The sequence below is a fragment of the Phascolarctos cinereus genome, unplaced genomic scaffold (assembly GCF_003287225.1).
Source record: "Phascolarctos cinereus isolate Bilbo 61053 unplaced genomic scaffold, phaCin_HiC Scaffold_726;HRSCAF=1367, whole genome shotgun sequence".
NCBI classification, from domain to species: Eukaryota; Metazoa; Chordata; class Mammalia; order Diprotodontia; family Phascolarctidae; genus Phascolarctos; species Phascolarctos cinereus.
Genome location: NW_027556098.1, coordinates 12,078,398 through 12,092,632, shown reverse-complemented (window position 1 = coordinate 12,092,632; position 14,235 = coordinate 12,078,398). Strand labels below are relative to the sequence as shown.

At 36.5% G+C, this 14,235-nt stretch overlaps 1 long non-coding RNA gene across 1 annotated transcript; it reads right to left on the bottom strand.

Moving 5' to 3' along the window:
• Window positions 1-375: 375 nt before the first annotated feature.
• Window positions 376-13,513, bottom strand: LOC110221551 (uncharacterized). The gene is made up of 8 exons (XR_002328171.2): window positions 13,442-13,513; window positions 12,488-12,587; window positions 10,553-10,628; window positions 10,183-10,249; window positions 6,243-6,333; window positions 5,278-5,353; window positions 2,355-2,470; window positions 376-544 (listed from the first exon to the last, which is right to left on the bottom strand). It is a non-coding gene; the product is annotated as an uncharacterized LOC110221551 (long non-coding RNA).
• Window positions 13,514-14,235: the final 722 nt, after the last annotated feature.

The following is a 14,235-nucleotide window of genomic DNA, read 5'->3' as shown; positions in this document are numbered from 1 at the left end:
TAGCACTGTTTGACTTCACCATAGGAGGGGATAACCAAATATTTGCTAACTCTGCCCAATGTAAGTTGAAAGGGGGTTGGGGTAGGTAGCTGAGAAGAATGGCAAATGGGTTTTTCCAGGACTCACAGAAGCACAGACACTCAGTTGGGAACACCCTTTCCTTCTGCATAGGGCCACAGATCTAAAGGTAGAGTAAACCTCCAAGGTCCTTTAGCCCAGTGGAGTCAAACTGGAACAGAAATGGGGGAAAGGGAGTGGTGCAGGGGATTACTAAATTGTACATAAGGATCCCTATGGGCACATATAAACATCATCTCTGATTTATTGTATTTTATTTGTTTACTCTTCCAATTCCATTTTCATCTGGTTTGCACTGCACTTGGGAGTATTGTGGGCCTCAGGTAGCCAGGTCTTTAACTCCTCTGGTCTTGTCTAACACCTCCATATTTTAGATAAAGAAACTGAGGCCCAGAGGGTGATTTGCCCAAGGTCACACATGGTCAGCACAGTTTCTTCCTGGTGCATTCAAAGTCATTTACTCTAGCTGTGAAGGAGGAAAAGGGAAGAAGGCTGCTTTAAGAAAATCCCAAGCAAAATAGTCATATCTGCTTACTGTTATTATTGCTCACCCTAGAATATGCTCTGGAGTGAACAGAGGCAATTCTCAAACACTGTAATTCCTCTGAGACTAGAATGTCATCATGTGGGTTCAGAGACTGGGGGAGGGGAATGGCCATTGCTCCTCTATCCTCTTCCTACACCCCCAAAGTCCCCACCACTATTGACTTGACTTTGATGCCAGATGTGGACTTTCAAAGCAGCTGTTTACTTGGCTGTCCCTTTCTCCTAGTTTTGTGGGATCCCATAAATCCCAGATCCCCTGAAGGTGGGAGACCACAATAGTTTCCTCCTCTCCTCATTCATTTCCCCCTGCCCTCTGATAGTATTAAATCATCTGTTTTGGTCTTTTCAAAGGAGATTACAACCTTAGAGTCATCCAGCATTCCTCACTTCCCCATCACCCCACCCCTGACATATCAAATTAATCACAAAGTCCTTTGGACCATATTTCTATAACAGTCTCTCATGAATGCCAGCCCTTCTCTCTACTAACACATCCACCAGACAACAATTCCAAAGCTGTCCCGTACTGACATTTCCAGCTCATCCCACGTATACCTTGAGTGTCAGCCCCTATAGTTCCTCTAAGTGTCTCATATCCAGCTTACATAAGGACATTCATTAGTCCTCTGGTTTCACTGGTATAGGAACTCCCTCTGCCAATGCAGGTTGCCACCTACTCTGCAACTTAGCATCTTAGAGAATTTCCTACAGCCCTGAGAAATTACCTGACTTGCTCAGGGTTGCATAGATAGCAGAGGTGTCAGAGACAAGCCCTGAAGCCAAGTCTTTCTTATTCACGGCACCATGCTGCCTTTTAGTCTGCCTAAAGCAGATCTCCTTAGCCAGATCTTTCTGGTTGGTTTGGCTCTTGATAATCAATTTGCCTCAATAATGACATCAATGATAACAATAAAAGCTTATCTTTATTCAGCATTTTAATGTTCACAAAACACTACATATGAACTATCTTATTTTCTCTTCAAAAATGGCTCCGGTACTATTTTATAAGCGGGGAACTTAAAGGTTGGAGTTAAGTGATTTTTTTTTTATCCATTGGTAAAAAAGTTGGGATGTTATCCTATGTCCTCTAAATACAAAATCCATGAGCCTCAGTCACACGGACCAAGCTAAATCTGAATCCTGGTGCTGGATCCCCATGCTCCTGGCTTCCACCCTTTCTGACTTAATTTGTCTCTTAATCTGCCTTTCCTCACACCTGCCTTCTCTTGTCTCCTCTATACAGATGCCCAATTATTGGCCCAGTTGAGACGACAGGCATACTTCTTTTTCCAGTTACAATTGTATAATAATAATACCAATAATGATGATGATGATGATGATGATGATAACTTAATATTTCTATAGCAATTACTAGGGGCCAGGCACTGTGCTAAGCATCTTAAAATCATTATCTGATTTGATCCTCACATTAACCCTGCAAAGTAGGTGCTATTATTATCCCCATTTTAGTGATGAAGAAACTTGAGGCAAACAAGAGTTGAAATGACTTGCTATTGAGAAACATAGTCTTCTCAATAAATCACTGATACAATAAATACTTCATAAAAGGTTTCTATCTATGGGGCTTCTGAGGGGAAAAAGGAAAAATCAATGGACACTTTGTCAAAATCAAAGGGGGCAATCCCCTTTCATAAGTAGACCTTACAGATAAAAGGTGCAAAGGGAAAAAGGAAACAGTAAAAGAATTGTGTCTCTAAAAATTGTCTCACCCCCTACAGCCTTCTCTTCCTCTGGAAACATCTGATGTTGTCTGGTGGTTTGGGTGTGGTCTTAGAGCAGTTCTTCTCCGCTATATTATAGAGATATTCTTCTCTGCTAAAAATCTCTTACAAAATTAGTCGTAACACAGTTTTACTTTGCCTAAATAACCAGGTCAAATAATGAAATGCAGCTCATGTCTTAAGTCTTTATTACTAGGAAACCAAATTTGGAACCTTTTAGACCAGAAATTTTACATTTTTAGTTTAACCAATTGTCAGGTAGAGATACCTAAAAAACTCAGATGAAAACAGACAATTAGAACCCAATATTTATCCTTGGCATTATTCATTTCCTCCATTAGGAGGATAAGATTACATTAAGGAATTAACTACAGAACATTTTTTATAGGAAGATGAACTCTAATGCAAAAATAAATTCATGTAAAAGTTGCCAGATTTACTTCGAGTGTAATAGAAGGTTCTAGGATGGCATATATAAATATATTGAATTTCAAAACAGTGCATATCAAGGAAGTTATTTATAATAAAACATTTTCAACTTCTAGCCATGTTCAAATAAATAACCCCTAACAAAAGTGGATGTCTCTTTAAGGTATTTAAAAGATAGACCACAAGTCTCTCTTGAGACAACTAACTGTGCTACTATTCTTTTCATTAACACAGAACTGAGATAGTTATGACATTAACCTTACTAAATAACAGAATTATATCCTGGTTTCACAAGTCTTTGCATCATTTACCTAATTATCCACATATCATTGTGAGAAATTAAAGGACCTTAGTTTACACAGGAATACAGAACTAGTTACAGGTGTCAAAGCCAATTACTCAACTAGTTAGCCATTTGGAATATAGGAAAGACTAAAATTCTAGGCCAAATAGCTTAAATCTTGTACCTGCATCTCTACTACTGTAACTCAGATGTAGTTCAGATCTATTTAGCTGCATTTATACTGAGCACCTAACATGATTATAGACATTTGCCACAAAAGAAGTATCAGGGACATAGGGAATAATCCTTCCCTAACTTCACGTCAATTCCAGGCAAACGTTATCTAGATAGCAAATAACTGCAGTGAACCAGGCTTAAAGTTAGCCAGGTGGAATATTTACAATCAAGAGGAAATATCATACTGGGGAAACAGAGTCAAGAAGATCCTACCTCAGGCCATGACAAGAGTCATTCTCCCAACCTTTGCCATTAAAACTCTACCTGTCAACCCACAGTGTTGATGGCATCATGGATCACTGACTTGACAGCAATCCTTGATGATCATACCTAGAGTCAGACTCAGAATAATATCAGTTAACAGTCCCCTAAGTTCTTAAACAGCAAGTTTCAATAATCACAGCCTTAGGTGGATTCAGTTCTCAAGAGTCACATATCCTATGTAAAAAGGATTGGCTATTATCTCATATTGTTAACAGTAAGAGATTAATCATGAAAAATCACAACTTATCTTGACAGAACTAGTACTCATGGTAAGTAGATGCTCTGTCGCCCCTTAGATCAACATTACACAAATGATTTTGCTTTATGATGCTTAATAACAAACAACAAATGACTTGGGATGGAATGTGTAAATATAATTATCCCAAATCATATGCAAAGAACAGCTCATAAGAAATATTGTCTTTTGTATAGCATGTCCAGTTCTTAACCATGTTCAAATAGACATAGACTACTGCTCTCAGAATCCCTATTAACAATGGGAAAATCTTTAAGATGTCTCAAGTAATTTGCATGCATTTCTAATAAGACAATGTTCTAATCCCAGATTAAATAACAAACATAAGTAAAATCAGATTTCCTGTTAAGGTGACACAAAATAGCTCCCAAGTTACTACTCTCTACTCATATAACTGAGTATACTTAAATCCTATTCCTTAAAACATGAACAAAAGAGATTCTTGACTTTAACCTCACAACTTAATAGATTCACAGCTTTGTTTCACAATCTTCTTTACCTTAGTTTAATTTTATCCATATCATTCCAAAAGAATGAAATACTTCAGGAACTGAATCTTATACATATGACAAATTCAGGCACTAATTGAAGTCCTGCTTAAGCCACTGAATGGCTACAAATTCATATAACAATCAAGTTCTTCCCCACATGAAGCTTATTACAGTAATTCAGAAGGCTTAGGATTAATCTAATAATGAATAGATTCACTATTATAATAACAAGCTTCCACTGTTTGTCTACTCTTGATAATAGAAATTTGCTCTGACAGTCAGAAACAGGGACATATTTATAAGAGCATCAAAACTGGTCCTCAAGGCCTATACATTATCAGTAGCCTAGCATATGGAACCAGGTGGACAGATTTCTTGTATGGGAAAATGAATTAACAAGAGTCCAATTTTAGTTTTCCCAAGGTAACCTCTCTACGTTATTACCAGGGAGAGATATTCACTAGTCTTGGATCACAGATGCCACTCCCACTGAGCTGCTGCCTTTTAAGTCATTCCAAGGACACAACAAACCTGAGAATGAAACTCCAAAAAGAATATTCAGGGTCCCAGAAAAGCTTTCTCCTCAAACAATAGTCTCACTAATCACAGTAGGTCTGCACATAATTGTTATCAATACCATCAAATTACTGCAATAAACTGGCTTACAAACAAAACTGAACAGGCCTTCTAAATCACACAAAAGATCTTTACATAAAACATGTTCACAAAACATTTTTTTATTTAAACATAACTTTCAAAAATTTTTCTCTTAATAAAAAATTAATCCTATCAACCATCCAAGGAACATCATAATGCTGGAACATAGTAAAACAAGGCTCAATGACATTAATTTCTCCCATTAAAAACTGTCATTATGGACAGAAACAACCTTAAACTTCAAATAGATTCTAAGCACATGTTGAGGGAAGAACAGTGTAAAATGATTCTCACCATTTAAAGTGTGCCTTGTGCTGAAATCAGTGTCTTATAAGCATGGAATCAATGGTAGATTCATGGAGTCATCAACCTAAATGGGGCAGGAAAAGAAGTAAAAGGCCTAGAAGAGGGACAACTGAGAAATGATTCCTTGAGGGCAAGTTAACTGAACCATGATCAATTCCATCTCAAACACAGGAATAGGACAATGAAGCTATCCTTAATGTACAATTTTTTTTCTTTTCTTAGTTTTGCAACTGAAAGAAAGCTAAGTCAGATAGAGGTTTACATTCTTTGAAAAAACACAGAAATATTTCTTGAAAAAGGACATATTATAGTAAATAAAATTTGAGTATTTTTGTTGAATATGGTGACTTGTGAGTCCATATAGACTTAAACATATGAATATCATTCAATATATTTAACTTCATAAGTGCCTCTTTCCCTGAAGCACACAGGATTAGTACTACTTGATATTAATACCTCCCAGGTAGAGTTGTATTGTCTCTGGTCAATTAATTCTTGAACTGGGTGCTGAATCAGGAGTAGAATTAAACATCAATAGTCTCATAAGCCTTTCTTACCAGGTGGCACTAGAACCCAATTACTAGAGCCACTGCCATGGCTTTCATACATTCTCAATAAATGTAACAAACTACGGAAACAATTCTACACTGAATAATCACGTTCGAAAGAGTGACTGATTGTGTCAGTCCATAAATAAATGCAGAGTGTAGTAGGCCTATTAAAAGTAATATGCAGATGATGTATTTTACTGCCATCTTTGCAGCAGTAGCTATTCAAATTTTGAATGTCACTTGTTTAACGTCACTTGGAAAGATTGTTTAAAAGATATATTTTGCTGGAGATTACTTTTTCATTAGAACTTTGTCCACTTTCTAAAAGAACTTATTCAAAGTGTCTCAGTCCTCTTTACAAAGTTAATTCTAATAAAGTTACAGGCAAAAGTGGAAGCTCACCATCCAGGAAGATAAGTTGCTGCTTCCTCATTTGTATAACTTTTCACACAAGTTGGCTGATTGTACTCTTCATCTATAGGTGTAACAAGGGCTGTAAACCATAAATAAAAAGAGTTCAAAAATGGATACATACAAAGCATTTTTTTTTCGGCTAGGCAACTGGGGTTAAGTGACTTGCCCAGGGTCAGACAGCTAGTAAGCATCAAGTGTCTGAGGCCAGATTTGAACTCATGTCCTCCTGACTCCAGGGCCAGTACTCTATCCACCATGCCATCTAGCTGCTCCCCCACACAAAGCATTTTAACAGATAATAAAAATGTCTGACAATTCTTTAAGGCCCTAGGCTTCTGATGTGTTGCCCAACAGATGAAACAGTGGAGAAGTTTCCAAATGCCAATTCCTTACACTGATGCAGACACATCAACTACACACAACCTCTAACCATCCACAAAAGAGTTTTTCATCCACTCATGTGAGTAAAATAAGTCAGTTGAAAGTCCCCAAAGTAAAAAGGTGCCAAAATCTAAAACTCTCTATTGTCATCTGTTTGTAGAACATTAACTCAGTAAACATGTAGAAAATATCAACTCTCTCCCTAGGGGTACTAAGTAGGCAAAGATGAAAGAGGTATACCTTTACCCTCAAATATCTAATATTCTACTTGAGTAATGTTATAAATAAGTTTCTGCAAGTAATCCATGAAAGTCTCCTCAATACATATTGTAACTTTACAGGAGTACCCAGTGTTTCATTGGGAACCAAGTTTCTATGAAAAAGGAAGGGTAAAAATGGGATCTCAGCTGTGGGTAGGTTTGGCAACTGGGGATTTGGTGATGGAATAGGAACGTGTAGGAAAAGACTATATAGCAACAAGTCTTGTGGGAACTGGAGGGGAAGTTGGGAAGTTGAGAGAACTGGAGGGAAAAAAACCCCAGAAAGTTCTACTGGTATGCAGCAAAGATGGTCATTATGTTCCAATGAATGGACTGGTACTGTTGAATATATGTAATATAATTATATGTAATATATATATATATATGTGTGTGTGTGTGTGTGTGTGTGTGTGTGTGTATATTAATATACTCAGAGACTATAGCTAGGCATTATTTATTTACAAGTGAAATTTCTCAAAGTATCGCATTCTGAAAAGTTTGCTAGTTTATGCTGCTATTAAGAATAATCTATTTCACTGATAGGATTGACACTGACAACATTCCTCCAAGATTACATATATGATGAAATCACCAAATATAAAAACAAAGTGAAAAAACTTACCACCACTGTCACTATAGGTTTCTTTGCTACTTTGTGCTATTTTACACATAGGGACCGCTCTTGAACAAGAATTAAAAACTGTTCAACACAGAGTATTCATTATAGAATATCAAAAGTATAAATATGCGATTTTAATAAAACCACCACAAAACTCTCCACACTGATAAGGATCTTGGAAGAGGAATCCATTTGATTGTAGACTTAAGTCTACCTCTTTTCAAGAATATTTTCCCCCAAACATGAAATACGATGAGTATGTTTTTAGTACCAAGTATAATTGTCATATGATGGAATTAGTTTTTTTCTAAGAAACAGAATAGTAATAGTGTTTCAGAGCTGCAAATATTGTGAGAGAAAGAACATCTGATCTGACCACCTTATTTTAACCAATGAGAAAACTGAAACTCCCCAAAATTATATCACTAACTCATAGTCAAATAGAGAATAAGTGTCCATCACTAATTTGTAGAAAAGAAGGGAATCAATGACAATAGTCAAAATGTTGTAACTGATTAATATAGAGAGAGATGCCCTTGTTTCAGACCTTTAAAAAAATGGAATAGCAGGGATGTTTCAGACAACCTTTAAATGGAATAGCAGGGATGTTCTATACTACTGTCCCCTTTGCAGCATCATCCACTCAATTCTTCTCAATTTTACTATATTCTTAGCTAATTGTAATGAAGAAAGAGGATAAAGTACAAGCTCATTATACATGATAATCATCTGCATATTCTTGCTGACTTGTTACTACCTGATCTGGTAGGTCAACTTTGATGGTGGAGGAAAGCTCAAGTTTATACAAGGATAAAGATTTCAAATGGGAACTGCCAAATCATTTCTAGAGCACTAAGAAATGTCAAATTATTCTGTAAAGCAAAAGATTTCTAAAGAGTTGTTGAGTGGATGAATTAGTGCAAGAGGGTCACATGATGGAGTTCCTTCCTCAGATGCAATGCTATCTTTTTTCCAAAAGAAAAGCAATACCAACAGAAATTGATTACTTGTCAGTTATTATGAATAGAAAGTCAAGGGGAGGAAAAAAGCCAAGGTAGTCACAGTAGTTTTAGAAATCATTCTACATGGACATGGAAAAACAGGAAAACTGGAGCTGCAACAGAGGTAGTTTTAGCCACTGTTTGGATAAAGGATAGTGCAGCAGCGAGTCTCACTTCAGCCATTAGAATGATCACTGCTGATATGGGAGAAGAGTAGATCAGGCCTGAACAACCTGCAGCCCATCAAAGGATTTTGGGCAGGTTGCAAAAAATATACAGGATTTTTTTCTCTCTACATTATTTGTGGGCTGCCCAAAATCCTTTGGCCAGCTTCAGGTTGTGCAAGCCTGCTTTAGATGTTTCAGTGAAAGGATACTTCTTGATAAATGTTTATGAGTTGGAAACTCACTGGAATTAGCTATGATCGCACTTACAACACAGTTTCTAACAATTTTTGACAGTCTTTTATCTTCAAAACTTTCTCTAGATTTTTTGAATATTTCTAAGAATTTCACTGAATTTTAGCTGAAACTCCAAATTGCTTGAATGACTATATATTAGCAAGTCTAAAAATATGAAAAAAAAATTTTAAAAACTCAATGGAGTCATTAGCATGGTAGATTCTCAGTGTTTTCCTTAATCATTATGATATTCCCATCTTTGGTCTCACTAGAATACAAAGGTATTCAATGTAATTTCAATTTTAAAAATTATGAATAGGATATGATATCATAAATAAGAAGGATTATTTTCATAATTATTCTCTTCCACCTCAGGAAGGGACTTTCCAAAGAAATCCATTTGATTATGGGAGAATCAGTCTCCAACATTATTAGCACTCCAAATCACGCCAAAAACTATTAGCAAATTCTGAACCTATATCATATATTTTTATTTTTAAATTTTATTTATTTTCTTTTAAACTTGGGAAATAAAACAAGCATTTCCATAAAAGGTGGAATAGAAAAATAGGATTGCACCTGAAATTGCAAATCCATTATGTACAACTTATTATTCTTTTCAAATATACAACAAAATCATAGTGTAACTTTTTTTCCCTTCAGCCCCCAAACCTAGAGATGGCTACTATTAGACACAACTATGTCAGCTCTTTATCTGGATGCAAACAGCATCTTCCTTCACAGGATCCTTGTGGTCAGTTTGGGTATTTATAATAGTCAGAATAACTTGGTTTCTCAAAGTTGTTCTTATAACAATGCTGCTGTTACTATATACAATGCTCTCTTGGTTCTGTTCATTTTACTCTTCCTTATTTATTGCAGTTCTCTCCATGCTTTTCCAAAATCATTGAGCTCATCATTTCTTATAACAGAGTAATATTCCATCACATACACATACCATAATTGGTTTAGCCATCCCCCAATTGACGGGCATCACTCATTTGAAATTCTTTTCAATCACAAAAAGAGGTGCTGTAAATATTTTAGAACATCTCGGTTCTTTTCCTAGATCGTCTTGGGAAACAGACCTAGTAGTGGTATTTCTGGGTCAAAGGGTAGAGGCAGTTTAATAACTCTTTGGGCATAATTCCAAATCGTTCTCCAAAATGGTTGGACCAGCTCAGAGATCCACCAACAAAGAATTAAGGTCCCAATTTTTCCACATCCCCTCTGATACAAATATGGATAAACTTTTAATCAACTCACCAGGCTCATTCACATGGTAGATCCCACACTTTCCCTTATTTGGGGGTTATTTCTGTTATTGTTCTCCCTGAAGGAGAAAGGAAAACATTGATGTAAATGTAATTTTAAAAAATTTTCAATATGCCATGATGCTATTTCTAACAGGACCTCTTCTGTCACCTCATAAAGGGCCCTAACCAAAAATTCCATTTGATTGTGGTAGAGTTGGTCTATATCAGTAAAATAAATATTTTCAATTTCTGAACCTGAGTAACATATTCAACTTCCCTCTACAGTTATTCCTTATTTATTAAATATTAGTGTGATTATTGAAAAAATTAATTTCCAGAGAAGACAACAAGATAGAGAGAGGTGATGAAGTACTACTTACCATAAAACAAAGCATGAGAACCACAGAAAAGGCTTATTTCTTCCATCACGACTCAACACTGTCAGAATTGTGAAATCTTTGAAAAAAATTTTTTTTGGACATAGAATGGGGAAAGGCAAGAATGGAAATCAGAAAAAAAAAAAAGGCCATCCATACTGATAGCCCCATTGTACTCATGAGAAAAGTGAAGCCCCTAATAGTTATATGATTCACTCAAAGCCACCCACATTAAACTAGGACTAGCACCCTTTCACTTCTGAGTACCCGAAGTAACACAGATTAGAAATGTTGCCTGAGTCAGAAAGTGATGGTAGATTCCTGCCTCCACCATGTATGAATGCTGCTTGACATTTGTCACTACATTTTGGGTTTAAGACCCCAAAATTCCATTGATAACATGGGTTTCCTCACCTGAAAGGTTTTTATATTAATGCAAGCTCACTTCCCATCCTAAACCATATTCTTTTTTGTTCTGACAGGGAGTCTTGGGATTATTCATTCCACTTGTTTCCATGCTGTCTAAACCTAACTTTTGGTGGAATCTGCTGGTTCAGAACCATTATTCTAATCCCACGGACCATCCTTGCAACATGATTATTCAGATGGGGCCAAATAACAATAAATTATTCCCCCCTCCTAAAATGGTCATTATGGTGAGAAAGAACCTTAAATTTCAAATAGACACAATGCATCTTTTGAGTGATGTGACTGGGCAGCATAATTTTCTACTCTGTTTTTGTTTTTTGGTTGGGCAATGGGGGTTAAGTGACTTGCCCAGAGTCACACAGCTAGTGTTATGTGTCTGAGGCCTGATTTGAACTTGGGTCCTCCTGAATGCAGGGCCTGTGCTCTATCCACTGCACCACCTAGCTGCCCCCAATTTTTTACTCTTTAAAGGACTATCTTGTGTTTAGATCATATGCATGTGTCTGGCAAGGAAGGAAATTCAAGAGGACTAGAGGAGGGACAATCCAGAAATGGTTCCTTGAGTCCAAGTTAATTGGTCTAAAATAAATTCTCTCTCCTATGCAGAAATAGAAAACTGAATCTCTCTTTCAAGCATAAGTTTGCAAAGGTAAATTTTGTTTCTTTTTTATCTAAGTTTTGCAACTGAAATAGCAAACTTAGAAAGAAGTGTATTTTCTTTGAAGGAATTCAGAAATGCTTCTTAAGAATGAATACATAGTTAGTATATTTGATCACATTTGTGTGACGGTTGTCCGTTTATGTAGGGGTTGCTAGGTGGCCCTGTGGATAGAGTGCTGGGATTGGAGTCGAGAAGACCCTAGTTCAAATCCAGTCTCAGACACTTACTAGCTGTGTGAACAAAATACTTAACCTATTTGGCAAACTATTCTAGTATCTTTGCAAAGAAAACCCAAATGAGGTCACAAAGAATCTGGCACAAATGAAACGACAGAACAACTTATGAATTCTTACAGGTGGGATCTTCATCAATATATTGGAATTTTATAAGATATCCTTTCCCTAAGCGGGTGCTTGGTGGTTTTGCATAGCAACACACTGTAGTAGGGATATGTCACTCCTGGTCAATTTGTTCTTGAGTTGGGTGCTGGTTCAGAAGCATAATTTAACCCCAACCATCTTGTAGGCCTTCTATGGCAATTCCCAAGTGGACCACTCAATGCACTCTGCAATATGGAAATCACACATTCTCTCTGAACTGAAAGGATGGGGACATAATGCTCCCCAGAACAGTAAGATTCCATGGAGTGACTGACAGCAGTTTTAAATTAGTTTTAAATGCTAATTGCATATTGCCTTATTTTTGAGTTTTTTCAGCATGATTTATTATTTACAAGGGATATCTTCCTTATACCTATTTTTTTTGGGGGGGGCATGAGACATTTGCTTACTGAAATGACCAATTCAAAGTTATATGTAATGCAGATATGGGCTAAAGTAGAAGCTCACCATTTATGACCTCCAGCTCCTTCATGAACAATGGTTTTTTCGTTGGTTCCTGCATTGGACTGGCCATCTTTTTGAACTGTGCCACAAACCTCATTTTCATCTACAATGATAAAGAGTGCAACTGTGAACTGCCAAATCACTCAAGAGCACTTTTAAAGTCAGGGAATTCCCTAAGGCAATAGGTTTCTAAAGGGTTGTTGATTGGATGAATTAGAGGAGGAGTGTCCCACACTGGGAACTCCTTATTCTGATTCAGTGCTCCCTTTGTACCAAAAGAGAAACAACACAAATGGAAAAAGATTGCTTATCAATTATCTTGAAGGAGAAAGTCAATTAGAGCTAATTTCTGAAGTATAAAGGACTTGAAATCTAAAACTTTTGTTGTCATCACTTGGAAGCCCAGAGACAGTATGGATTAAAGAAACTACTTAAGAAGGCATGAGAAATAAAGATGAGTAAGGACACAGCCTTTGTTCTCAAGCAGCTTCCAATTTCCTTGGAGAATGTTATAACTAATAGTTTTTCTAGGTGATCTATTAAGTTCTACCTAGTCCATACAGTAGAAGAACATAAATATTCAGAGTACTTCTTTTGGATATCATTTGCCATGGAAACAGAAGGTACAAAATAGCAACTCCAATGCTGGTAGATCTGGCCACTGGTTGGGATAAATGACTACACAGCAGTAAGCCTTACTTCAGCAGCCGTTTTGAGATCATGGATCTTCTAGTGGACTGAGGGTTCCATTAAAATATTCATACATTGGTTACTCACTGCGATTAGATATTATTCATTGATGAGTGGTTTCCTCAAATTCTCTCATCTTCAAAACTTTCTCAAGATTTTGCTGTATATTTGTAAGAATTTTACTGACATGGTTAAATCTCAGTATTATTCCAAGGGCTGTATATGCTATGAAATCTCCAAATATGAATATAATTTTAATCAACTCACTTTGGTCATTAAACAGGTAGAGCTCAGTCCTTCTCATATTATGAGTAACTGCCATCATTGGCATCACTGGAATAGAAAAGGTAAAACATTCAAAAACAAATCCAATATTTAAAATTATGAATATGCCATAATGTTATTTGGGAATTTCTCATAATTATCCTCTATTACATGAAAAATAGCCCTCTCAAAGGAATCCAGTTGATTGCAGTTGAGTCAGAATATATCCCTCCAAAAATCGTTTTAAATTTCTGAAGCTATATCATGTTCTTAACTTCTCTGTAGTCATTCTTTATCTTTGAAACATTCAATATTAATGTGTGGATACCGATAAATCTAATTGGGATTCTTAGAAATCCCAAAAAGTATGGTAGGGAGAGCCATCGGAGGACTAGTTACCATAAACCAAAGCATGGGAACCAATGAAAAGGGTTATTTCTGTTCTGAGGTCTTACAAGGTTAAGTGGTAAAAACTGAATTTTCAGACATGAGAATAATATGCTAGTGGAGGAAGGAGGTCAGAAAGAATGTGGCCATCCAGTCTGACAGCCAGCCCCATTATATCAGGAGTAACTCTAAGCCCAGGAATGTTAAGAGATTCACTCAAAAATCAGCCAGGGAGTAGATAAGAATCCTCTGAGATTCAGAAAATGCATTGGTGATTCCTCTCTTTACTATGTCTGCTTGCTACCTGAATGAGTGCTTGGCATCTGTCTTTATTAATTTGTGGAAAGACAATGAAATTGCATTGGTAGGAGATATTTTCCTATCTGTGAGAGGTTTTTTAAGATCAATGC